This window comes from Scyliorhinus canicula, chromosome 14 (assembly GCF_902713615.1).
Source record: "Scyliorhinus canicula chromosome 14, sScyCan1.1, whole genome shotgun sequence".
NCBI lineage: Eukaryota > Metazoa > Chordata > Chondrichthyes > Carcharhiniformes > Scyliorhinidae > Scyliorhinus > Scyliorhinus canicula.
The window spans coordinates 40297402-40323160 of record NC_052159.1 but is presented as its reverse complement, the minus strand read 5'-3'; the positions used below and the strand labels follow the sequence as shown (position 1 = coordinate 40323160).

General features: G+C 49.6%; 1 protein-coding gene across 1 annotated transcript in view; it reads right to left on the bottom strand.

Annotated features, from left to right (window-relative positions):
* trmt9b (tRNA methyltransferase 9B) overlaps positions 1 to 25319 on the bottom strand; it is a 53856-nt gene extending 28537 nt beyond the window's left edge. Inside the window, exon 1 of the mRNA XM_038818780.1 lies at positions 24999 to 25319. The gene's annotated coding sequence lies outside the window, so the exon portion shown is untranslated. The remainder of the gene's footprint in view (positions 1 to 24998) is intronic.
* Positions 25320 to 25759: the final 440 nt, after the last annotated feature.

Below are 25759 nucleotides of genomic sequence, written 5' to 3'. Positions count from 1 at the left end.
TCCGCCCCCCGCGTCCGCCCCCCTCTCGGGTCCGCCCCCCGCCCCGCCCTCGGGTCCGCCCCCCCGCCCCGCCCTCGGGTCCGCCCCCATTTCGGGTCCGCCCCCCCCGCATGTCCGCCCCCCCCCCCTCGGCCCCGCCCTCCCCCTCGGCCCCCCCCCTCGGCCCCGCCCCCCCCCCTCGGCCCCCCCCCCCCCCTCGGCCCCGTCCCCCCCTCCCCAAGGGCGCCGAAGTTCAGCTTGCCCGGGGCGCCAGCAACCCTAGAGCCGGCGCTGTCTGTATCCATTGGAGGGTGAGGGTGGGCAGTTACTTCTAGTTCAGATTGCTGTGCCCATTAAAGGTGGCACCCTGTGGAGCCAACCTTTCCGGCTCTGTCACACTGCATGCCCCCCAACGCCGCAACACACCCCCCCCCAACGCCGCAACCCACCCCCCAACCCCCCCACCCCCCCAACGCCGCTACCCCCCCTCCCCACCCCTCTCCACCCCTCTCCAATGCCGCGACCCCCCCTCCCCACCCCTCTCCACCCCTCTCCAATGCCGCTACCCCCCTCCCCACCCCTCCCAACCCCTCTCCAACGCCGCTACCCCCCCTCCCCACCCCTCCCAACCCCTCTCCAACGCCGCTACCCCCCTCCCCACCGCTCTCCACCCCTCTCCAACGCCGCTACCCACCCCCCCCCCCCCCGCGCACTCGATGTAGGTTACTGAACAGCGTCAACCATCATCAATGGTTGACGCCGTTATAAACCTACTTTGATTTTCGCTGACGTGACCCGTGGCCACGTCAGCGGGACTTCGGCCCATCCGGGCCGGAGAATTATTCACCCTAAAAATAACATGACATCCCGCCGGCGCCAGCTGTTCTCCTTGGCGGCCGGCGGGATTTGAACAACGCCGTTTAATGGCGGGTCGGATAATTCCTTACATGGCGGGAGCGGGAATAACGCCGCCGCCAGCCGATTCTCGGACCCTGCGTGGGGTCGGAGAATTTTGCCCCTGATGGGCAAGTTTGCAGATGATACTAAGATTGGTGGAGTTGCAGATAGCGAGGAGGACTGTCAGAGAATACAGCAAAATATAGATGGATTGGAGAGTTGGGCAGAGAAATGGCAGATGGAGTTCAATCCAGGCAAATGCGAGGAATGCATTTTGGAAGATTTAATTCAAGAGCGGACAATGGACAATGGAAGAGTCCTGGGGAAAATTGATGTACAGAGAGATCTGGGAGTTCAGATCCATTGTACCCTGAAGGTGGCAACGCAGGTCGATAGAGTGGTCAAGAAGACATATGCATGCTTGCCTTCATCAGACGGGGTATTGAGTACAAGAGTCGGCAGGTCATGTTACAGTTGTATAGGACTTTGGGTAGGCCACCTTTGGAATACTGCGTGCAGTTCTGGTCACCACATTACCAGAAGGATGTGGATGCTTTAGAGAGGGTGCAGAGGAGGTTCACCAGGATGTTGACTGGTATGGAGGGTGCTAGTTATGAAGAAAGGTTGAGTAGATGAGGATTGTTTTAGTTGGAAAGACGGAGGTTGAGGGGGGACCTGATTGAGGTCTACAAAATTATGAGAGGTATGGACAGGGTTGATAGCAACAAGCTTTTTCCAAGAGTGGGGGTGTCAATTACAAGCGATCACGATTTCAAAGTGAGAGGGGGAAAGTTTAAGGGAGATGTGCGTGGAAAGTTTTTTACGCAGAGGGTGGTGGGTGCCTGGAACGCTTTGCCAGCGGAGGTGGTTGAGGCGGGCACGATAGCATCATTTAATATGCATCTGGACAGATGTATGAACGGGCGGGGAACAGAGGGAAGTAGATCCTTGGAAAATAGGTGACAGGTTTAGATAAAGGACCTGGATCGGCGCAGGCTGGGAGGGCTGAAGGGCTTGTTCCTGTGCTGTAATTTGCTTTGTTCTTTGTCTCCGTCCATTCATTTTTAAAATTTGTTCATGGGATATGGGCACCGCAGCCAGGGCCAACATTTATTACCTGTCCCTGGTTGCCCAAATAGGCTTATGTTAATAACAATAATAATAATAATAACCTTTTATTGTCACGAGTATGAAGTTACTGGGAAAAGCCTCTCGTCGCCACATTCCTGCGCCTGTTTGGGTATGCTGGTACGGGAATTGAACCAGCGCTGCTGGTCTTGTTTTGCATCACAAACCAGCTGATTAGCCCACTAAGCTAAACCAGACCTACATTAACACTGCAATGAAGTTACTAGTCACCATATTCCGGCACCTGTTCGGGTACACAGAGGGAGAATTCAGAATTCTCAGCTGGTACGGGAATTGAACCCTCACGACTGGCCTTGTTCTGCATCACAAACCAGCTGTCTAGCCCACTGAGCTAAAGCAGCGGGGGCAGTTAAGAATCAACCACATTGCTGTGGGTCTGGAGTCACATGTAGGCCAGACCAGGTAAGGACAGCAGATTTCCTTCCCTAAAGGACATTCATGCACCAGATGGGTTTTTACAACAATCAACAATGGTTTCATGGTCATTAGACTTTTAATTCCAGATTTTTATTGAATTCAAATTTCACCATCTGCAGCGGCTGGGTTTGAACCTGGGTCCCCAGAGCATTTCTCTGGTTTACTAGTCCAGTGACAATACAACCACAGCATCACCTCCCTGCTGATGATGCTACCTTCCACAATGGTGCTTCCAACAGGTCTTCCTTTTTCCTAACCAAGGATTGCTTTCACTGTGGTTAACAGGAAACCATTTTTCTGACCCATTTTCCATACTTCTGCCCTCACTCCTTCCCTCCTCCCAGAACCATGATAGGATTCTCCTGGGCTCCACTTTCCACCTCACCAGCCTCCACGTTCGAAAGGATAATCCTGTGCTATTTCTTCCAACTCCAGTGTGATGCCACTATCAGACACATCTTCCTCTCCACTCTCCTGTCAACATTCTGAAGGTACCATTCCCTCTGACACATTGGTCCAATTCTTTATCCCCCAACGCCTCTTCCTCTCCTACAGCACCTTCCCATGCAATCACAGCAGATGGAAACCTGCCCTTTTTACCTCATCTTTCATCACTGCTCAAGGCCCCAAATACTCCTTCCAGGTGAAGCTGTGATTTACTTGTACTTCTTTTAATTTAGTTACTGAATTTGCTGCTCACAATGTGGTCTCTCTTACACTGGGAGGACTAAACACAGACTGGGTCCGCTTTGCGGGACACCTTTGCTCATCTTCAATAACCCTAACCTTCCGGTTTCTTGCCATTTTGACTCACCATCTTGCTCTCAAGCTCATATTTTAGTCCTTAGCTTATTGAAATGTTCCAGTGAATTTCAACACAAGCTTGAGGAGCAGCACCTCATCTTCCATTTAGGCACTTTACAGCCTTCTGGACTCAACATTTGAGTTCAACAACATCAATTTGGTCCTCCTTTTTACCAGGGGCCAGTCTGTATCTTGTTTTAATGTTTTTGCATTCTGTCAGAGCTGTCCTTTATTAGAAGACATGGGCAGCATGGTAGTACAGTGGGTACCACTGTTGCTTCGCAGGTCCAGGGTCCCAGATTTGATTCCCGGCTTGGGCCACTGTCTGTGTGGAGTCTGCACGTTCTCCCTGTGTCTGCGTGGGTTTCCTCCGGGTGCTCCGGTTTCTTCCCACAAGTCCCGAAAGACATGCAGCTAGGTAATTTGGACGTTCTGAATTCTCCCTTTGTGTACCCGAACAGGCGCCGGAATGTGGCGACTAGGAGCTTTTCACAGTAACATAGAACATAGAACATGACAGCGCAGTACAGGCCCTTCGGCCCTCGATGTTGCGCCGACCTGTGAAACCACTCTAAAGCCCATCTATACTATTCCCTTATCATCCATATGTTTATCCAATGACCATTTGAATGCCCTTAGTGTTGGCGAGTCCACTACTGTTGCAGGCAGGGCACTCCACGTCCTTACTACTCTCTGAGTAAAGAACCTACCTCTGACATCTGTCCTATATCTATCTCCCCTCAATTTAAAGCTATGTCCCCTCGTGCTAGACATTACCATCCGAGGAAAAAGGCTCTCACTGTCCACCCTATCTAATCCTCTGATAAGTTCATTGAAGTGTTGATGTAAGCCTACTTGTGACAATAAAGATTTTTTTTTATTAAGAGGCCCTTCAGTGGCCCACTTAAGGGCCACTTAAAGGACTTTTCCCACCACAGCTGGTATTTCACTTGCAGCAAATGGGGCACTTCTCTGTGTGGAGGAACCCAGGCAGTCTCCTTGCAGGCTCCTATTCAGGCAAAATTAGCCACAAAGCCTCTCCCCCATTCATAGGCAAGGGGCACTCAGTTAAAAAACCACCTCCCCTCGAAAATTCCTACCTGTTTGGCCCTGGTGAGCTCAATTTGACACATCTCCGTTCCAGGATCCAAGTTGGTGCTGCGTTCCAGCAATGGTCACTACTCCCAATGGCTGGTCATCTGATCAGCCTGCTGCCGCTCTTATAATATAATCTTTATTAGTGTCACAAGTAGGCTATATCAGCCCTGCAATGAAGTAACTGTGAAAATGCCCTGGTCGCGATACTCCGGCGCCTGTTCGGGTACACGGAGGGAGATGTTGAGGCTTGAATTTCCTCCTCTAAGGGAAGGAAAGCTCTGACTGCAGGCACTTACTGGCTGATGAACATAAAATGCAGTTGGGTGGAAGACGATGGCATAGTGGTAATGTTACTGGACTACTAATCCAAAAGAGCAGATTAACTTTCTGGGAACATGGGTTCAAATCCCACTTCATCAGCTGCTAGAATTTAAAATCAATTAATAAATCTGGAATTGAAATTTAGTCTCAGTTATAATGACCAGGTGACCATGAAACAAATCATTGATTGCCACAGAAACCCATCTGGTTCCTTTAGAGAAGGAATTCTGCTGTCTTTACCTGGTCTGGCCTACATTTCTAACCCACAGCAATGTGGTTGACTCTTAACTGCTCTCGGAACTCAGTTCAAGGGGAATTGGCGATTGGCAAAAGTGCTGGCCTCGCCAATAACGTCTACATCCCATGATTAGGGTGGAGGTCTTGTGATGTGATGCAGTGGTAGTGTCGCTACCTCTGTGCCCGAAACTCAGGTTCAAGTCTCCCGCCGAGCCATGGAAGGATTGTTCTTGACCGTGTTCAATGGGCATGTAGCCATCTAAGGTGGCCACCTGCAAAGGACCATGGGAATTGTCATAATATCCACTCATGTATATAATGAGATATAAGACAGGCAGTGATTGACACATAGAATGACCAGTAAGCACACACCACAGTGCAGTCAATCACCAGACAGGACACTACCACTATAAAGCCAGAGAGCACTAGGTTTCCTGCTCTCTCTGGACCCAGCCACTGAGACAGTCAGAGTCCTCGAGCTAGCAAGTGCAAACACCATGCGGCAGCTAGTAAGTCTGGTCAGGCTAATACAAGGTCTCCAGTCAGTTCTGTATAGTGTCGACCCACAGCTGAATATGTTTATCAGTTCTATAGTTGAATAAAACAGTGTTGTATCTTCTCCAGTGTTAGACGTCTGTTTCTGACTTCCCTGCATCGAGTGCAGTCCACATCGGACTAACCTGCCTAACACATCAGGAATTATGGCCAACCCAGGCCTCAGATAGAAACACAGTCTATGTGTATCTGAAACACAGGTAACCAGACCTGATTGAAACCCCCGCTCGTTTGAGTTTCAATGGCCCATTTTCCCAGGACAAGAGAACTCCAATCAAGCAACCGGAACAGCCACAGACTGATCGGCGCCACTCCCTTTACTCAGAAAGCCCAACTGCCAAGGTCAATGACCGCTAAGGACCTGCCCAGCTACCAAGGCACCCGCCCCTTTATTGGCCGAAATCGAAGAGAGTGATCAGGGCCCTGTCGAACTATTGGGTCCAAGGTTAAGGACCGCCCCTAAGAGCGCAAAATCCCAGGGGGATAAAAGAGAGCACAGCCATGTGTTCTGTCTCTTTTGGATCCAGCCTGTGCCAATCCAATTGCAGCAGAAACAGCCAGCTAAGTACAAGACCAACGATCGCTACCTGACGGTTGAGCCCAGCAGAGACAGAGCCACATTCTTCGAACCAGCCAAGTGAAATCCAGATAAAGGCCTTTATCCATTTGCACAGTGCCGGTCGCCCTGAAGTTAAGTAAAGGTTATTGTAGCTGATAGGTGTAGTTTAACTCGTAGTAGATACTGTGTTTGTATGTCGAGGTAACACTTTGTATGTAAATAAACCATCTTTTGAACTAATTAACTGGTTGTGTGGTCATTTCACCGATATAAGGGAAGGCTTGTGGTTCACCAACATTATCATTAATATTAGCAACATTATTGGTGATGCTGTTGGGATCAAAAATGGGCAACAGGCTGATAATTGGCCACAAATCCATTCACCACCTCCCAATATTCCCTAAAATGTGTATGAAAATTCACTAAAATGCATAGGGGCCTTCATGACTGGCTGAGGCAGACTGGCACCTACCGTTCTGGCTGGCAGACGGGGCCACTGTCACTCCATAAAATCCTGGCCATAGTGCCCCATCATTAAGATCAGCTAATTTGAATCATTAGGTCAGGATAGTTACATGTGATGCTAAAATGGAGTCTCATAACAGTTGTTTCATGCTGAAGCAAGTGGCGCCCTACATTCTCATGTTAAATTTTCATTTTACTGATCAATCTAATATGCTGGTTGTACCATCTGATTGTTGATTTTTCCATGGCTCGTTCAGTAGACCACTTGTCACACGAACATGTAATCTTCCTCTTTTTAATTAATACATTGTTTGATGTGCTATCCAGAAACAGGGTCCAAAATAACTCTCCCAACGTTATAGAAACCATCCAGCTCAACATCAAGCTCAAAGGGCAATGCTAATTTGAAAGAAGAAACCGAGGGCAGGATTCTCCGATAATGGGGCTAAGTGTTGACGCCGTCGTAAACGCCGGAGCGTTTTACGATGGCGTCGTCTGGCCCCTAGGAGCAGCAATCCTGTGCTGCACAAGGGCCAGCACAGCACTGGAGCACTTCATGCAGCTCCAGCTGCCGATACGGGCGCCAGCATGGGCGGCGCGGGCCGGCGCATGTGCGCTATGGCCAGCCCCCGGGCAACACGGTGGAGCCCTACAGGGGCCCGGCACGGAGGAACATAGCCCCCCCCCCCCCCAGAATTAACCCGCCCTTCGATCGGTAGCCCCCGATCGCGGGCCTGGCCAACGTGGAGCCCCCCCCCCCCCCCCCCCAGAGTCGGATTCCCCCCCCCCAGGACAGCCCCCGTAGCCAAAACGCTGAAATCCCACCAGGTAGGACCACACGCGAACATCGCTGGCGGGACTCGGTTGAACTCGGCCAGAGTGGCGTTGCCACTCTGACCTCACTACAGAGTGGCGTCCCCACCCCCCCGGCAATTCTCCAACCCGGCACGGGAGCGGGATACTTTGAGCTAGAACAAACAGAGTTATTTTCTCTGGGTTGTTACCCGTGCCACGTGCTAGCGAGACGAGGAATAGGGAGAGAGAGCAGTTGAACACATGGCTACAGGGATGGTGCAGGAGGGAGGGTTTCAGATACCTGGATAATTGGGGCTCATTCTGGGGTAGGTGGGACCTCTACAAATGGGATGGTCTAAACCTGGACCAGAGGGGTACCAATATCCTGGGGGGGAAATTTGCTAATGCTCTTCGGGAGGATATAAACTAATTCAGCAGGGGGTTGGGATCCTGAATTGCAGCTCCAGTATACAGGAGGTTGAGAGTAGTGAGGTCATGAGTAAGGTTTCAAAGTTGCAGGAGTGTACCGGCAGGCAGGAATGTGGTTTAAAGTGTGTCTACTTCAACACCAGGAGCATCCGGAATAAGGTGGGTGAACTTGCAGCATGGGTTGGTACCTGGGACTTTGATGCTGTTCGATGGGCTGGTTTAGCACACTGGGCTAAATTGTTGGCTTTTAAAGCAGACCAAGGCAGGCCAGCAACACGGTTCAATTCCCGTACCAGCCTCCCCGAACAGGTGACGGAGTGTGGCGACTAGGGGCTTTTCACAGTAACTTCATTGAAGCCTACTCGTGACAATAAGTGATTTTCATTTAGAGGGGCTGGTTTAGCACACTGGGCTAAATCGCAGACCAAAGCAGGCCAGCAGCACGGTTCAATTCCCATACCAGCCCATACCATTCATGCTGTGGCCATTTCGGAGACATGGATAAAGCAGGGACAGGAATGGTTGTTGCAGGCTCCGGGGTTTAGATATTTCAGTAAGCTCAGGGAAGGTGGTAAAAGAGGGGGAGGGGTGGCATTGTTAGTCAAGGACAGTATTATGGTGGCAGAAAGTAGGTTTGATGAGGACTCGTCTACTGAGGTAGTACGGGCTGAGGTTAGAAACAGGAAAGGAGAGGTGACCCTGTTGGGAGTTTTCTATAGGCCTCTGAAAAGTTCCAGAGATGTAGAGGAAAGGATTGCAAAGGTGATTCTGGATAGGAGCGAAAGTAACAGGGTAGTTGTTATGGGGGACTTTATCTTTTCAAATATTGACTGGAAATGCTATAGATCGAGTACTTTAGATGGGTCCGTTTTTGTCCAATGTGTGCAGGAGGGTTTCCTGACACAGTATGTAGATAGGCCAACAAGAGGCGAGGCCACATTGGATTTGGTACTGGGTAATGAACCAGGACAGGTGCTAGATTTGGAGGTAGGTGAGCACTTTGGTGATAGTGACCACAATTCAGTTACGTTTACTTTAGCGATGGAAAGGGATAGGTACATACCGCAGTGCAAGAGTTATAGCTGGGGGGGAAAGGCAATTATGTTGCAATGAGGCAAGACTTAGGATGCATAGGATGGGGAAGGAAACTGCAGGGAATGGGCACAATTGAAATGTAGAGCTCGTTCAAGGAAGAACTATTGCGTGTCCTTGATAAGTATGCACCTGTCAGGCAGGGAGGAAGTGGTCGAGCGAGGGAACCGTGGTTTACTAAAGTAGTTGAATCACTTGTCAAGAGGAAGAAGGAGGCTTATGTAAAGATGAGACGTGAAGCTTCAGTTATGGCGCTCGAGAGTTAGCTAGAAAGAACCTAAAGAGAGAGCTAAGAAGGGGACATGAGAAGTCTTTGGCAGGTAGGATCAAGGATAACCCTAAAGCTTTCTATAGGTATGTCAGGAATAAAAGAATGACTAGGGTAAGAGTAGGGCCAGTCAAGGACAGTAGTGGGAGGTTGTGCGTGGAGTCCGATGATATACGAGAGGTACTAAATGAATATTTTTCGGCATTATTCACGCAGGAAAAAGACAATGATGTCGAGGAGAATACTGAGATACAGGCTACGAGAGTAGAAGGGCTTGAGGTTCATAAGGAGGAAGTGTTAGCAATTCTGGAAAGTGTGAATATAGATAAGTCCCCTGGGCCGGATGGGATTTATCCTAGGATTCTCTGGGAAGCTAGGGAGGAGATTGCTGAGCCTTTGGCTTTGATCTTTATGTCGTCATTGTCTACGGGAATAGTGCCAGAAGACTGGAGGATAGCAAATGTTGCCCCCTTGTTCAAGAAGGGGAGTAGAGACAACCCCGGTAACTATAGACCAGTGAGCATTACTTCTGTTGTGGGCAAAGTCTTGGAAAGGTTTATAAAAGATATGATTTATAATCATCTAGAAAGGAATAATTTGATTAGGGATAGTCAACACGGTTTTGTGAAGGCTAGGTCGTGCCTCACAAATCTTATTGAGTTCTTTGAGAAGGTGACCAAACAGTGGACGAGGGTAAAGCAGTTGATGTGGTGTATATGGATTTCAGTAAAGCGTTTGATAAAGTTCCCCACGGTAGGCTATTGCAGAAAATACAGAGGCATGGGATTGAGGATGATTTAGCAGTTTGGATCAGAAATTGGCTCACTGTAAGAAGACAGAGGGTGGTGGTTGATGGGAACTGTTCTGTCTGGAGTTCAGTTACTAGTGGTGTACCACAAGGATCTGTTTTGGGGCCACTGCTGTTTGTCACTTTTATAAATTACCTGGAGGAGGACATAGAAGGATGGGTGAGTACATTTGCAGATGACACTAAAGTCGGTGGAGTTGTGGACAGTGCGGAAGGATGTTCCAGGTTACAGAGGGACATAGATAAGCTGCAGAGCTGGGCTGAGAGGTGGAAAATGGAGTTTAATGCAGAAAAGTGTGAGGTGATTCATTTTGGAAGGAGTAACAGGAAGACAGAGTACTGGGCTAATGGTAAGATTCTTGGTGTGTGGATGAGCAGAGAGATCTCGGAGTCCATGTACATAGATCCCTGAATGTTGCCACCCAGGTTGATAGGGTTGTTAAGAAGGTGTGTTAGCTTTTATTGGTAGAGCACTCTATCTAGGCCCACTCCCATAACCCATCCCTGCAAAATAACTTGCGAATCTTTAGACTGTAGGAGGAAACCGCAGAACCCGGAGGAAACCTACGTAGACATGAGGAGAATATGCAAACTCCACACAGAAGTCACCCAAGGCCGGAATTGAACCTGGGTCCCAGGCACTGTGAGGCAGCAGTGCTAACCACTGTGCCGCTCAATTTACCTGGTTCAATTCACCTGATAAGATTCCCTGTAGAATTCTATTTTTATTTGTTTAAATCTGAAGAGGCATGGATCAATCCTGTGAAAATATCTGACTGAGAAGCAATAGAAAGCTTTCTTTCTACGCTATACACATAGCCCATAGCGACCATTCAAGGGAGGAATAATCCAAAATTCTTTAATGTCAGCTCAACTATAACCCAAAACACCTTGCAAATTGTATTTTTCAACTATTCAGTTGGCCTTGGAGAGTCTGCAGAGGAAAAAACATCCTCTCGCAAACGGCCTCTGTGGGACCATAAGTCAAGCTGAGAAAATTAAGTCCTGCGAACAACAACTTGAATTTATATAATGGCGTTAATGTAGTAAAACATCCCAAGGCACTTCACAGGAGAGTTATAAATCAAAACATGACACTCAGGCAAGACGATATTAGGGCAAAAACCATAAACATGGTCAAAGGAAGCTTTTAAGGATCATCTTAGGGGCTGGTTTAGCACAGGGTTAAATCGCTGGCTTTGAAAGTAGACCAAAGCAGGCCAGCAGCACGGTTCAATTACCGTGCCAGCCTCCCCGAACAGGCGCCGGAATGTGGCGACTAGGCGCTTTGCACAGTAACTTCATTGAAGCCTACTTGTGACAATAAGCGATTTTCATTTCATTTCATTTCACTTAGGAAAAACAACTTCAAGTGATGGGTGCCACGGTGTATCGCTGCCCAGGACGTCTCTGATTCACTAAACCTGCCGGCAACTTACGAATTCACAGTTCCAGGTCACCCTTTTTAAAGGCTGCCCCAGCACACAGTGAGCAAACCAGTTGACCCTGGAACCACCCCACTCCAGCACCTGGCACTACCTGGGCACTGCCCAGGAATGACCAGACATCACCCTGGCACTACTGGGCAGGGATCTAACAAGACCCTGGCAACCCTTGCCACTGCCCAGGTCTCTTCCTCCTGAGTGCTGCATTCACTTAAGTTCTCCTGGCAGGTCTGCTCATCAGGTGCACCAACACCAGCCACCCCCCTTCCTCAGAGTCAGGCTATGCACCTCCATGCTGCTGTTTTTTTGACAGGGCGTTAGGGTGTTGGGGGGGGGATGATTCTGGCATACGGGCCTTATAATGACATATAAATGTATTCACATGAGGTTCCCGACATTCACCCCATCACTTACTAGTTTGGGGGGGCGGGGTCAATCACGTCATGCTTTCATGTTGACGGAAAATGCGACTTTGCACTTGTCACGATATTTCCGTTCCGCCTGACATGAAAGTCCCCAGCAAAAGAAGGAAAAAAAGGTAGTGAAGCAGAAAGGTTTGGGAAAGGAATTCTGGAAGCTGAAGGTAGAACTGCCAACATTAGCTTTCAGAGCACTGCTCCTTCCTCAGGAGCACTGCTCTTTCATTCACCTGAGGAAGGAGCAGTGCTCCGAAAGCTAGTGTTTGAAACAAACCTGTTGGACTTTAACCTGGTGTTGTAAGACTTCTTACTGTGCTCACCCCAGTCCAACGCCGGCATCTCCACATCATTACTATCTATTGTCCTGGCTTCTGTGGTAGCGCAGTCCCTGTAAGGGGGTGTGCTTGACTGACCACCTGACCGGCTTGGGTTCAATGTGAACACCAGCCAATAGGGACGGGACCTTCGGGGCGGAACCTCGGGCAGTGTGGACTCCGGAGACGAAGTGTTGAGACCTGTTATATTGTGTTCTGAGCTTGTTACTTAACTGCCTTTGCCTTTCATCAATAAACCCCTTTGATAATTACTGGAAGCCTCCAGTGTTTACCCCGAGACTCCATAGCTTATTTTCATCCTCTTACTTTTCTCATGCTGAAATGAATTAGATAAGTTTCAAAAGCTTCTGTCAAACCGGTAGTAACTCCAAACCTATTGTACTACGCATTTCTTTGTGGGATAAATGCAACTGCATAACCTTTGGAAGTGCTTTGCCCTGTTTGCCAAAGCATTAATGCCGATACAATCACGAGAATACACAAATGTCAACTGAAGCTTTTTTTCAAAATAATTTAAAAGGTTGCCAGACGCTGCTTGCAACAATGCTTTTGTGGAGAAAGTTCAATAAAGAAAGAGCTGTATGTGATCTTACATTTCCTAGCCTTGCTGGCAGGGGGCCTCTGCTCCTGTCGTGATGACTAATAAAAATGGGCGTGTTTATGGGCCTTATCACGCCGGACTTGGTGATGCGATAATGCCATTCGTGAGATTCGGGACACTTGAATCGCCTTGCGGGATTTAACGAAATCTTGCAAGACACCGATACCTGGATCTCGCTCTCACTGGGCAAGATCCATATATACATATTTAAATAAGCTAGTAGGCTCGCCTGGGAAACCTTGCCTGTGCATGGCCTATTTAGCACAGTTCCAGTCAAACGTGGACCAGCGTAATGGCACCTGGGGTGGGGGATCTCCCAGGCCATTAGAGACCCCTGGGCAGTCGAACTCTGCGCAGGGTTGTACCCTCGCACTCTCGCTAACACCCGGCGCTTCGCCACTGCCAGCCTAGAGCCTTGGCGGTGCCACCCTGCAAGCAGTGCCGCCCTTGCACTGTCAGGGTGCCTGTGTGGCACGGCCAGGCTGGCAGAGGCATTGCCAGGGTGCCACGTTAGTAGTGCTAAAGTGCCTGGGTTCCAGGTTACCCTTGCAAGAAATCGGGCCCGGGGTGCCTTGCTCTTCAGAGGTGGGGTGAGGGGAGAGACTCGAGGACCCCGTAAGAGTTAAGCTGGGTGAAATTGGGCATCCAGAAGCCATGGTGCGGTAGCTGAGGGGGATCAGAGGATAAAAATGACCTTGACGAAGCATTAATCGCTCAGGCCAAAAAAGGTAAAGTCCCGTTAAATAGCGTTCTCGTGCACAAAGTCCTGGACCTTGGAATCATAGAATTTACAGTGCAGAAGGAAGCCATTCAGCCCATCGAGTCTGCACTAGCCCTTGGAAACAGCACCCTACCCAAGTGCACACCTTCACCCTATCCCCGTATCCCAGTAACCCCACCCCATCTTTTTGGACATGAAGGGCAATTTAGCATGGCCAATCCACCTAACCTGCACATCTTTGGACTGTGGGAGGAAACCGGAGCACCCGGAGGAAACCCACGCACACATGGGGAGAACGTGCAGACTCCGCACAGACAGCGACCCAAGCCGGGAATCGAACCTGGGACCCTGGAGCTGTGAAGCAATTGTGCTAACCATTGTGCTACCGTGCTTGCTGTATGTGTTAGTTCTGCACCACTCAGTTGTGGACAATTCTTTGCACTGGAAGATTAATACGTTTCAGGCATCCCAAAGAGCATCTTCTACTGAGTTGATGGTCCTCCAGCAGCAATTGGTGTTTGTTTCGGTGTGTGTCCATGGGAACAGCCCGTAGAGCACAGCGCCCTGTGGCCTGCGTCACAAGAGTTGTTCGGGATGCACCTCGACATATACGACTGAATCTCTCTCCAGACATTCTGTGCAACGGCACATTCCACAAGGAGGTGTGCAACTGTCTTATCTTATCTCCCCCCCCACCCCCCTTGCAGCTACTTCAAGGACAGCATGTGGTGCCACTGAGACTTTGGGCATGTTTGAAGGATCTGACAGGGAGTTAATTTGCTCACCACCAGGCAAACTAGGTCTGACGCTTGTTTGAAAGCTCTGGTGATGAGGCGTTCTGCTGGATGACTCTGACAGTCTGCTCAGGGAACCATCCAACATGATCCACCGCCTACATTCCCCCAGGAGCCTGACCAGTTGCACAATCTGTAGGTCAAGCAGCCATTTGGATAAATCACAGTTGACTCATGGCTGGATGCAGCTAGGAATTTAAGTGATTCCAAAGAGGTCCATTCCTTGTTCTTGCCTGCAAATGACATGTAGCCAATATGAAGGGTGGGTAGTCCTGACGGCACATCTGATTGATGATAATTAGCAGGCAGCACAAATGTTCTCTCTTGCCTGGGTTAATGCTCACAGGTGTGTGCAGCGCATGGCCCACCCTGCACACCTAGGTTTCCAGGCCAGTGCACTTATTACATGATTTGTGGAACTTATGTTCCACAAAGATATCAGGATAATAGGCCATCATTCAATTTACCTTTGAGAAATTTTAGTCACGAGTCTTGTGATCTTCTGTTCTCATGGCATCCATGAACATTAACTGGACGTTTTCTGTATGATGCGACCATCAATTCACTCGAGACATGAGTAGAAGTAAACCGTGGCTTTAATCAACTTAGAACAGTGCCTGCCTGCGACTGAGCCAATACTGAGAACCGCCTACAGGTCGACTGCTCTTTCTACCTCCCTTCAAGGGGAGGAGCCATGGGCGGAGCCCATATATGCTCCAACATGTTCCTCTATGGATAATGCCATACAATGGCCCATAGGAGAAGCCCACAAGGGCAACAGCATAGCACAGATACAAATACAAGGGCAACAGCACCGATACAAATAGACTGGTGGATTATTGGTATAATACATTCATCACATTCACCCCCTGTTAAAAAAATGAAGTCCGGCGGGAGTGACGGGTTCATAAGTTCAGCCGGTCCGGCGCACGGATTGTGCGCTCTGATCGCCGAAGCTCTGGCATTGTTGCTGGCCCGGGTGTCGAACTCATCCTTGCTGGCATCGATAGTGAGGGCGCTGGTGCGGGTACAGACGTCGACTCCGGGAGCGTCTCTTCTGGAGCTTCATTCCTGTGGATCGGTGAAGGGGGAATGGCGGGCGGGAGGGAGCGCGGGAGCCATATAGCGGCGGGGGCGCTGGTCATGGTAGGTTGAGCGGGATATGGTGGAGGGGCGGTGGTGGTGGTGATGGAACCGGCGGGAGGCAGGTCCCGGAGGGAGACCGTATCCTGTCGGCCATCGGGGTGTTCAATATAAGCGTACTGGGGGTTGGAGTGCAGGAGCTGGACCCTCTCTACCAGAGGATCGGACTTATGGCTCCTGACGTGCTTTCTGAGTAGGACCGGCCACGGTGTCTTCAGCCAGGACGGAAGCGAGGCCCCTGAGGTGGATCTCCTGGGGAAAACAAATAGGCGGTCATGAGGGGTCTCGTTTGTGGCCGTGCACAGTAGGGACCTAATAGAGTGGAGCGCATCGGGGAGGAACTCCTGCCAGTGAGAAACTGGGAGATTCCTGGACCGCAGGGTCAGTAGGACGGTCTTCCAGACCGTCGCGTTTTCCCTCTCCACCTGCCTGTTTCCCCTGGGGTTATAACTGGTAGTCCTGCTCGAGGCGATGCCCTTACTGAGCAGGTACGAATGCAGTTTGTCGCTCATGAACGATGAGCCCCGGTCACTGTGGACATAATTGGGGAAACCAAACAGGGTGAAGACACTATGTCGGGCTTTAATGACGGTGGACGTGGTCATGTCGGGGCAAGGGATTGCAAAGGGGAAGCGGGAGAACTCATCAATAATATTGTGGAAATATGTATTGCGGTTATTGGAGGGGAGGGCCCTTTGAAATCGATACTGAGGCGCTCAAAGGGTCAGATGCCTTTACCAGGTGGGCCTTATCTGGTCGATAGAAGTGCGGTTTACACTCTGCACAGATCTGGCAGTCCCTGGTCATGGCTCTGACCTCCTCGGTGGAGTAGGGCATGTTGCGGGTCTTGATATAGTGGATAAGCCGGGTGACCCCCGGGTGGCAGAGGTCATCATGGATAGCCCGTAGTCGGTCATCTTGCGAGCTGGCGCATTAGCCGCGTGACAGGGCATCTGAGAGCTCGTTGAGCTTCCCAGGACGATATATTGTATCATAATTATAGGTGGAGAGTTCGATCCTCCACCTCAAGACCTTATCTTTCTTGATTTTGCCCCGCTGCGTATTGCCAAACAGGAAGGCTACCGATCATTGGTCGGTGACAAGGGTAAACCTCTTACCAGCGAGGTAGTGCCTCCAGTGCCGCACAGCTTCAACGATGCCTTGGGCCACCTTCTCGACTGAGGAGTGTCGAATTTCAGAGGTGGTGAGGGTGCGTGAAAGAAAAGCTACCAGTTTGCCTGCTTGATTGAGGGTAGCGGCGAGAGCGACCTCTGATGCGTGGCTCTCCACCTGGAAGGGGATGGACTCGTCCACCGTGCGCATCGCGGCTTTGGCGATGTCCGCCTTGATGCAGCTGAAGGCCTGGCGGGCCTCAGTTGCCAGTGGGAAGATGGTGGCCTTGATTAGTGGGCAGGCTTTGTCCGCATAGTTGGGGACCCACTGGGCATAATATGAAAAGAACCCGAGGCACCTCTTCAGGGCCTTGGGGCAGTGGGGGAGGGGAAGTTGCAGGAGGGGGCGCATACGGTCAGGGTCGGGTCCTAGAACCCCGTTTTCCACGACGTAGCCGAGGATGGCTAGTCTGGTTGTGCAGAAAACGCATTTCTCCTTGTTGTACGTGAGGTTTAGGGTTTGAGCAGTTTGGAGAAATCTGTGGAGGTTGGCGTCGTGGTCCTGCTGATCATGGCCGCAGATGGTGACATTGTCCAAGTACGGAAATGTGGCCCGCAGCCTGTACTGGTCCACCATTCGGTCCATTGTTCTTTAGAACACCGAAACCCTGTTCGTGACGCCAAAGGGGACCCAGAGGAAGTGGAAAAGGTGGCCGCCTGCCTCAAAAGCCGTGTAGTGGTTGTCCTCCGGGTGGATTGGGAGCTGGTGGTATGCAGACTTCAGATCCACCGTGGAGAACACCCAGTAGTGTGCGATCTGGCTAACCATGTCTGCAATCCGGGGAAGGGGGTACGCATCGAGTTGCGTGTACCGGTTTATGGTTTGGCTGTAATCTACAACCATCCGGTTCTTTTCCCCGGTCTTGACGACCACCACCTGAGCTCTCCAGGGGCTATTGCTGGTCTCGATGACTCCCTCCCACAAGAGTCGCTGGACCTCGGACCTGATAAAAGTCCTGTCCTGTGGGCTATACCGCCTGCTTCTAGTAGCGACCGGTTTGCAGTCAGCGGTGAGGATTGCGAAGAGTGGGGGAGAGTCGACTTTTAGGGTCGCGAGGCTGCATATGGTGAGTGGGGGTAGGGGCCTCCCGAACTTCAGGGTTAGGCTCCTGAGGTTGCATTGGAAATCTAGTCCCAATAGGAGAGGAGCACAGAGGTCTGGGAGCACATATAATTTACAATTGGTGTATTCGACGCCCTGTATTGCTAGGGTTCCGGTAGTGCACCCTTGGATTTGCACTGAGTGCAACCCAGAGGCGAGGGAGATGGTTTGGTGCGCTGAGAAAATTGTGAGCAAGCAGCTTCTTACCATGTCCGGGTGAATGAAGCTCTCTGTGCTCCCGGAGTCGAAAAGGCAAGGCGTCTCATGCCCGTTTACCCGGACGGTCATCATAGAGCTCCGTAGGTGCTTGGGTCGCGACTGGTCCAGGGTGACCGCGCTGAGTTGCAGGTAGTCGGCGTGGTCGGAGGTGCTAGGGCGGCTCCGCGATGGCTGTCCTTGTTGATCGTACGCGTCGAGCGGGTTAGCAGATGGCAGCCATGATGGCGACCCCCGTTGACTGAGCGTGGCGGGCGGTGAGGAAGATGGTGTTGCTCGTTCTGGGTGAGTGTGCTTAACACTCAAATTGGCTCTGTTTCGTTCGTTAGCTTTGGAGTCGCCAGGTATCGTTAAGATACCGCCACAAGTTTCAAGGTCAAGTTCAAAGCAATAAAACCATACACCAATTAGTAAGTTCAAACAAATGAGTTTATTATAATACAATTATACAACTCATGCACACGCTAAGATGACTAAACTATTCCTACCACTAAATAGACCAATACTTATCTGAATAAGGAACTGCCGGATCAGGGGACAAGGCCTCTTCCTCTGCACTGGGTCCACAGACTTCAGGTTGGTACGGGTTAAAAGGTGTCAGGAGTGTCTATCTCTGGTAGCGATTGTTGTGAGACACTTACTTGCTGGCGGCTGCTGTCCGAACCTCTCCTCTCTCTCGGTCAAGGTCTTCTTCGGTAAAGGCAGGTCGAGAGGGCTGGTCAAGAGAGGAAGGCTGGTCAAGAAGAACGAACTAAGTTTGGGACCTGCCTTTTATAGGTCCTAGGGCTTCGCGCCCTTTTGGGCGGACCCTCTATCTGCTGAGGATCGATTGGGTCTCTTCCCAATCGATTTGTTTGAATCCCCCCAATACTGAGGCTGTCCCTCGGCTACTGGGCGGGCCTTCAGGTGCTTTGTCTTCGAACCCCACTGGTGCTGGGGTGTCTGGTTTCCCATACACTGTTGCAATCACTTCCCTATTTGTGTCCATTCATAGAATTTACAGTGCAGAAGGAGGCCATTCAGCCCATCGAGTCTGCACCGGCTCTTGGAAAGAGCACCCTACCCAAGGTCAACACCGCCACCCTATCCCCATAACCCAGTAACCCCACCCAACACTAAGGGCAATTTTGGACACTAAGGGCAATTTATCATGGCCAATCCACCTAACCTGCACATCTTTGGACTGTGGGAGGAAACCGGAGCACCCGGAGGAAACCCACGCACACACGGGAAGGATGTGCAGACTCCGCACAGACAGTGACCCAAGCCGGAATCGAACCTGGGACCCTGGAACTGTGAAGCGATTGTGCTATCCACAATGCTACCGTGCTGTCTCTGGGATCGTTCCATTACTATGCTAACTGTCCCGGAGATTGCCTCATTAGTATGCGGAATGTTCGTTTCGGTGCTGTCTGCTCTCTTAGCAGACAGAATACACAGTGGCTTGTTGCAGCCTGCTTGTGCTGCAAACTTTGTCCATTTTACCCTGCAAGCTTTGCGTTCCTCCATTTTGTATTGAGGGAATGGCCAACTTTGGTGGCTACACTTGCTCCTTGTGATCCTCGTGAGAAATCATGAAGGATCACCCAAGTACGGTGTCTTTGGGTTCCCTGACCTCAGCAAGTTCCATGACTTCTATACTTTCCTCAATTATGGCAAAAAAATTTTAACTAACAATTTCTGATTGGCGCTATGTCAAAGGGGACATGCATTACCAATTGGAATCGGGAACCTCTAACTATCCTCAATAAACTATTCTCATCTCATATTTAAACATTCTACAACATTCTAAATCCTTAATCATTCACACAGCAGCATCATTACATCTCATTCTCTCTGACTCGACAGTCGAGCTCAGAGGTACATCATTAATAGAAAGAATCTCATTATTTTACAAAGGCATCGAGTGTAAAAATAAATACTTGATTACATTTTCAGGGGTTCGGGGGACTGGTGGAATCCAAAAATAGGGGATCTCACTCTATATTCGCCTCTGCATCCTGCGGGTCGGGTTCCAGTCGATTAGGCTTGAGGGCTGATTCCATGGTTATTCCTTACTGTTTCTTAAGACGATTAAATTGATGAGACCATCAATTCACGCGACACGTGGTTAGAAGTGAACAGTGGTTTTAATCGTCTTACAACAGAGCCTGCCTGTGCCAAGATGAACTCCAGATGAACTGGCAGGCAGGCTCTCAGCATCAACCTTTATACTTCCGGTTAGGGGGATGAGTCGTGTGTGGAGCCAAGGGTGGAGCCCAGTACAAACTCCCATACACTCCCAGTGCATCTCCCCCTAGTGGCAGAGCAGCGCAACTGCTCGTGTGCCGAGCTTACAGAGACATAGTACAACATATGTAACATAGTGTGAATTACGCTACTGTGATTCACCACAGTTGCCAACAGCCAAACCCGGGGATGGCGTGCGCCATGGCATCGGACCCACCAAGCCAAGGCCCAATCGGCATGGCATGTCTTCCAGTCACAGAGGGAACAGGGTGGGTGGGGGGGGGGGGGGGACCATCGGACAACGTCCTGTAACACCCAAATGCCCTTAATTTTAAAAAAAAAGGCACTCTAAAGTTTACCTAAAATTAAAGCACCTACCAAAATGCCCAGGGAGCTGTCGCCCCGACATTCTTACAGTACCTCTACACTCACGACGAGAATGACGTTCCAAAAGGGCAGCGGAAACTCGAGAACAAACTCCCTGGTGGTCCAGACTGCCAGCATCACGAAATAATGATAGACAGAGACAGAAGTCACCGCTTCCGGTACTGCCAGACACGTCAGACTCCAGGGGCGGAATTCTCCGACCCCCCGCAGGGTAGGGGAATCGCCCGGGGCTGGCGTAAATCCCGCCCCCGCCATGGCCGGAATTCTCCGCCACCCAGGAATCGGCGGGAGCGGAAATCACGCCCCGCCGATCGGCGTGCCCCCCGCGGCGATTCTCCGGCCCGCGATGGGCCGATGTCCCGCCGCTGACAGGCCAATCCCGCCGATGTGGTTTAAACCACCTCTGTGCCGGCGGGATTGGCGGCGCGAGCGGGCTCCCGGGGTCCTCGGGGGGGGCACGGGGCGATCGGACCCCGGGGGCCCCCACAGTGGCCTGGCCCGCGATCAGGGCCCACTGATCGGCCGGCGGGCCAGTGCCGTGGGGGCACTCTTTTTCTTCCGCCGCCGCCACGGCCTCCACCATGGCGGAGGCGGAAGAGACCCCCCCAACTGCGCATGCGCCGGTAGTGACGTCAGCGGCCGCTGACGCGCCGGCGCATGCGCGGACTCACGCCAACCGGCGAAGGCCTTTCAGCCAGCCCCGACGCCGGCCGGCGGCGCCAAAGGCCGTTGCCGCCGGTTTTGGCGCCAATCGGCATAGCGGGAGCCACTCCAGCACGCACCTAGCCCCTAAAGGTGCGGAGAATTCTGCACCTTTGGGGAGGCACGGTGCCTGAGTAGGGGAGTATTTCGCCCCAGATCACTCCCAGCGGACACACTTCACAAACCGGCAGCAAAAACCCAACTAGGCACTTGCCTTCCATGATATTACAGACTCCGAAAGACAAAACACAACAAAACAAAAACTCTGTACCGTAGTCCACACGTAAAAAACAAATTCCGGGTAGGTAGCTCAGTCGAACAAGCAAGATGCCAACAGATGCAATTCATCATTGTCGCCAGTTTGATAAAGCCAGGGGACTCTCACAAGCTTCTTAAAGGTCCTTTATTTCAGCAACAGCATCATACACGCACAGGGTCCGATTACCTTTCACCGGGTCCTCATTCCCTTTTTTAGCTGGATCTACACCAAAACTGTCAGCACATGACCAAAACTAGGCAGAAAGGGAGCCGACATCTTATTCGTATACAAGGGAACACAAAAAGGCAGTCTGGGATCAGAAGGATCACACGCAGCCAGAGGAAAGGGGCTGGTTTAGCACAGTGGGCTAAAGAGCTGGCTTGTAATGCACAACAAGACCAGCAGCGCTGGTTCAATTCCCGTACCAACCTCCCCGAACAGGCGCCGGAATGTGGCGACTAGGGGCTTTTCATAGTAACTTAATTGAAGCCTACTTGTGACAATAAGCGATTATTATTATTAAGAAAGAACCGTGTCCAAATCCAACAGTTAACTCAGCCAGCGAAAAGAGGCAAATTTATTTCACATGCAAGATCTTGACCGGAATTCTCCGGCCGTTAGGTTCCTCTGTGTCCGCTGATAGTAAGTTAATTAGTTGATGTTGTAAGTGGCTGGGAGCTTACTTGTAACAATTGGGCTATTGCCTATATATAAATTGCAACTGAGAATGATCTAGCGGAGGTTTTATTGAGTTCTGTATTAAGGTGCAGGTTGACAGGGATTTATTTTTTCTGTAATTCATAGACATAGACATAGAACATAGAACATAGAACAGTACAGCACAGAACAGGCCCTTCGGCCCTCAATGTTGTGCCGAGCCATGATCACCCTACTCAAACCCACATATCCACCCTATACCCGTAACCCAACAACACCCACCTTAACCTTACTTTCATTAGGACGCTACGGGCAATTTAGCATGGCCAATCCACCTAACCCGCACATCTTTGGACTGTGGGAGGAAACCGGAGTACCCGGAGGAAACCCACGCACACAGGGGGAGGAAGTGCAGACTCCACACAGACAGTGACCCAGCCGGGAATCGAACCTGGGACCCTGGAGCTGTGAAGCATTTATGCTAACCACCATGCTACCCTGCTGCCCCATCATGCTTACCTGGAGTGAGTGAGTGAAGTGAAGTTTCATTCTTGCAAGGAGTCATTGCCAGTGGGAGTTTATGTTGACGCTATCTACTTTTTGAAGCTGAATAAAAATGGATGCTGAGGAAGACCATTTTAGGTGAAGTGTTAACAATTAAGTTTCTAGTACAGATTTTCTCAGTCCTCGAGTAACAATTAACCACATTTCACAGCATTAGACACAATGATGGGCTTATGGATCATACTCCTTAAAATGTAGCTTTCCAGGAACCAGTGCTAAACAGCCCATCAAACAAAGACAGTATCAGAGGAAATATGTGATGACCACTTGCTGAGGTAGTAGTAGATGGAGAAGGGTACAAAAGTGTGAGAAATCCAGATGTTGTTGCAATTGTCTAATTAGTATTTAAATAGAGTATGTTGAGACAATACCATAAAAATGTATTAATACGTGTTGTATACAGTGACATTGGTAACAGGCCAGTGAAAAGTTATAAGGCTAATCATGAATATTAAAATGCTTTCTCCATTGACAGAGAATAAGACATTTTCTTTTACTGGACAGATACCATGTTTGTTCACTGATTCACTACCTATGGCAGTAACTTAACCACTGAAAGCTCAGTACTATGACCTGCGCAAATATGGTGAGACAGAAGCATGGAGCAAATGTTAAATTTGCTGTAGAATACAGGTTACTTGATTCTGATGCTTTAATTGTATTAAATACTGCCAGTTTTACATGAATGCACAATGGTTCGGATGTCATTCAGTGGAAAAATGGGAACATAGAAAATAGGAGCAGGAGTAGTTCATTTGGCCCTCCGAGCCTGCTCCGCATTTAAGGCGATCATGGCTGACCCTCAGCTCCATACTCCAACGCTCTCCCACTACCCCTTGATATCTTTAGAGTCTCGAAATCTACCTGTTTCCTTCTTAGATATATTTAGTGACTTGGCCTCCAGGGCCTTCTGTGGCAGAGAATTCCACAGGTTCACCACCCTCTGAATAAAGATGTTTCTCCCAACTTCAGTCCGAAATGGCCTGCCCCATATTGTGGGACAGTGACCCCTGGTTATACATCCCCCAGCCAGAGGAAATGACATCCCTGCCTCCAGTCTATCCAGCCCTATCAGAATTTTACACCATTCAATTAGATCCCCTCACATTCTTCTAAATTTGAGTGAATACAGGGCCAGTTGACCCAATCTCTCCTCACACGGCAATCTTGCCATGCCAGGAAATGTTCTGGTAAACCTTTGCTGTACTTCCTCCGTGCTAAGTATTATCCTTTCTTAGATAAGGAAACCAAAACTGCACACAACACTCCAGTGCCCTATCCAGCTGCAGTAAGGCACCCTTTCTCCTGTACTTAAGTGGTCTTGCAATGAAGGCCAACATACCATTTGGCTTCCTAACAGCTTGTTTTACCTGCACGCTTGCATTCAGTGACAGGTGTACTTGGACACCCAAGTCCCTTTCTATGTCAATATTTTCCAATCTATCCCCATTTAGATAATACTCGGCCATTTTGTTTCTCTGTCAGAAGTGGATAACTTCACAACTATCCATGTTATACTGCATCTGCCACGTATTTACCTATTCATGCAACTTGTCTAAAGCCCCATGAAGCCTCTGAACATTCTCCTCACCATTCATATTCCAACCACGTTTCATGTCATCAGCAAACTTGGGAATATTACTTTTGGTTCCCTCATCCAAATCATTGATATACCTTGTGAAAAGGTGGGTCGCCAACACTGATCCCTGAGGGAGCCTGCCACTTCGAAAATGATCCATTTATTCCTACTCTCAGTTTCCTGCTAGCCAAATCTCAATACATGACGATATATTACCACAATCCCATGTGCTTTCATTTTGTACACTAATCTTTTATCTGGGAATTTATCAAAAACTTACTGAAAATCCAAATACACCACATCCACTGGTTCACCCTTATCTATTCTACTTGTTAAGTCTGCAAAATAAAGTCCAATAGGTTTGTCACACATGATTTCCCTTTCATGTTGACTTCGTCTAGTCAAGTACTGAACACACTAAAACCATGGGCCCTGAATACAATAGTATGTCAATGCTCACAGTAAAAAACAGTAACATTTCTAAAATTTTCACCTTTGTAAGATAAAAAATTGTAAGATAAAAACCACGACAGGATATTTTTTAAGATCAGCGTTGGCCGGGTTTTGGAAACCAGACTCAGTTTGGTGTGGCTTTCAAACGTGAGCTTCGACTGGCTCTGTTTGGCAACAAGTCCATCTCATTGTTCCACAATGGAAGTGTGTTTCCAGCTTGCTTTGCCTATTCCCTACAGAAGTTTAAATGCAATCGAGTCACCTTGTTTTCCTGAGTGCTCACTCAGAATGTGAACTTTATTGAACAAAACAGCGATCGGCGTATTAAAACCACAAAGTCCACGTACCTCCTGGAATATGGTGAGTCGATCTGAGGGCTGCTGCTGCTGGAGGCGTGTTTGGAACGTTGACCGGAATTGGAACGCGGTCGGTTTCTGTAACTTAGCGACGGCCGCGAACTGTCACACAGAAATCGACAAAACAACCCCTGGCGAGCGCTTATTGGACTGCACTGTCACCTGATTCCAGCAGCTGCTCAGCAACCGGCCCACGTTTGCAACCTCCCCATCATTCAAGAAGTGGAGGTGGCTGAGAGCGAGTACAAAGTTTCAACAATTAGACCGCCGTCTGTTTAACTTCAGCAGCTTTGCGAGAGTTTCTTTAGGAGGAAATAACAAACTGAAGTGAGCTGGAGGCGGGCAGGAACTCAGGACTTATCCATTCACCCAGACAGAAAATGGGAATTGTGGATGTCTGATACGTGTCTGGACATGATGTTAATTGTTAAAGTTTAGTTCATATATGCTTTCTGACGACTTGTTTTGTTGACTTTATAATGTGTGCTTTTGTGATCTTCAAAGAAAAGCCTCATGTTGGCTTTATCAAAGATAAGTAGAAATTTAACCTGTCCCTAATTTTTCTTTAAAAATGCCAGTTTTCTTTTGCAGTCAAGTTATTCAGATGAAAGGTCACCTTGCTTGCAACAGCTCCTGCAGTAATAAAAGGGCAGAGAGGAGGGAAATCTGAAGTGTGTTTACGAGAACATTTTTATTTGGCATCATTATTGTATAAGTACTGAGTTGCAATAACTGGCAACCAGGGACTAACA